At 32.8% G+C, this 1,576-nt stretch overlaps 1 protein-coding gene across 1 annotated transcript in view; it reads right to left on the bottom strand.

Annotated features, from left to right (window-relative positions):
• The window catches only part of CSMD1 (CUB and Sushi multiple domains 1), a 972,765-nt gene that overhangs the window by 274,750 nt on the left and 696,439 nt on the right, over positions 1–1,576 (bottom strand). The gene's annotated exons all lie outside the window — the stretch shown is intronic.

Consider the following 1,576-nt stretch of genomic DNA (forward strand, 5'->3'; position numbering starts at 1 on the left):
GTTAAAGCATTACATCTCATGATGCAATTACAAACAATGTCATCACCTTGAAGCTATATCATAAAAGTACATTCTACTATACAGTATACTCATACTAAAAAAACATTTCTATGTGGGAGCTCTGGTGGTATAGTGCCTAAGGCATTTGGCTGCTAATCAGAGGGCTGGCAGCTCAAACTCACCAATCACTCCTCTGAATGAAGACTGGGCAATCTACTGTTGCAGAGATACCACCTCGGAAACCCAAGAAGGGGTAACTAATGTGGGGATATTTATTTCCACATTGGACAACTGGTCTTCCAAAATATGAGTATTAAATTGATTATTTAATTCCATTTTTTACATCTACCAAGGTGTCATTTATTTAAAAATGAATTCAGGCTAAAATTGCAAAAAAGAAAACATTTAATTCCTAACAATTTCAAAGTAATTTATGCATATAACGTATACATTTTTTAATAAAAGGTGGTATTAATTTTTTTTTAAAATGTTACAGTGGTAAAATATGAGGTACTTACTGCTATACTTAGTTTTTTAAAATTAATTTTTTAAATGATGTGTTTGTATGCAACTTAATATATATTAGAGTAAGAGCAGCATTTAAAAAAATACAGCTGAAGTTTTTTGTGCTAGTTTTTATAATACAGAATGGAAAAATACAAAAGTGTAAAGTAGAGTTTAAAAACTCTACCGATGTCAGTTTAATTTATTTATTTATTTTCACTTCTTCAGTAGAAATTCAAACACAGCTAGACTTCTTACCTGTTTTCCCCCATGGGATATAAGTATTTAGCATTTCAAATGTCCACAGAGTTGATAATTTCTTTTTTTCATTCAAAGGTACTGTGCTTATAGTGTTAGAATATTAGGTGTATATTAACTTTTCTGTTTCAATTACATTCTTCATGCACACAATACTTGATTTATTTATTTTAACTTAATAAAGCAAAATTTTCTTGTAACATAAAAATTTAGGTGGGTCACACAGAATGTTCAACATATTGATCCTTTAGAAGAATAGGGGCATTCAATGAGTCCAGATCTTCCCCATTATAACTCCCCCTAAACCTGTCTTCCAACATCTAAGAAATCTCTATCATCATGTACTAGTTAACGGCTCTCATTTCCCCCCTCAAGACTATTGTTTATGTGTATCTTTCTTTACAAGCTTCTTTTATTTGGAATATTCTCTGTCTCTGAGTAGCACAACACTACATACCATTCAAAATCCACTATATGGTGAAATAAAGTTTTTAAAATATAAGTGTAATATGTGACTATTGCAAAGGTTAAACCAATAAAAATATTTAGGGAAAAATCAGTAATATACTTTCCTCCCCTCTAATCCTACAAGTTGATGTAACCATTGTAATGCAAAATCCTGCTAAGATAATAAAGATTCCCATGATCACACTTGTGGTGGTTATGTTTGTATATCAACTTGGCTAGGCCTGGTTGAGTGGCTGGGCAGCTGGTGGTAGTTATTCCCCATGATGAGACTGGCAATCAGCTCCATGGTGGGATTTGCCACAAGCAGCTAAGTAGCTGCCTTTGGGATGTGGTCTGCTTCCTGTAT

Source organism: Orycteropus afer, unplaced genomic scaffold (genome assembly GCF_000298275.1).
Source record: "Orycteropus afer afer isolate SDZICR_OR568_19922 unplaced genomic scaffold, OryAfe1.0 scaffold00125, whole genome shotgun sequence".
NCBI classification, from domain to species: Eukaryota; Metazoa; Chordata; class Mammalia; order Tubulidentata; family Orycteropodidae; genus Orycteropus; species Orycteropus afer.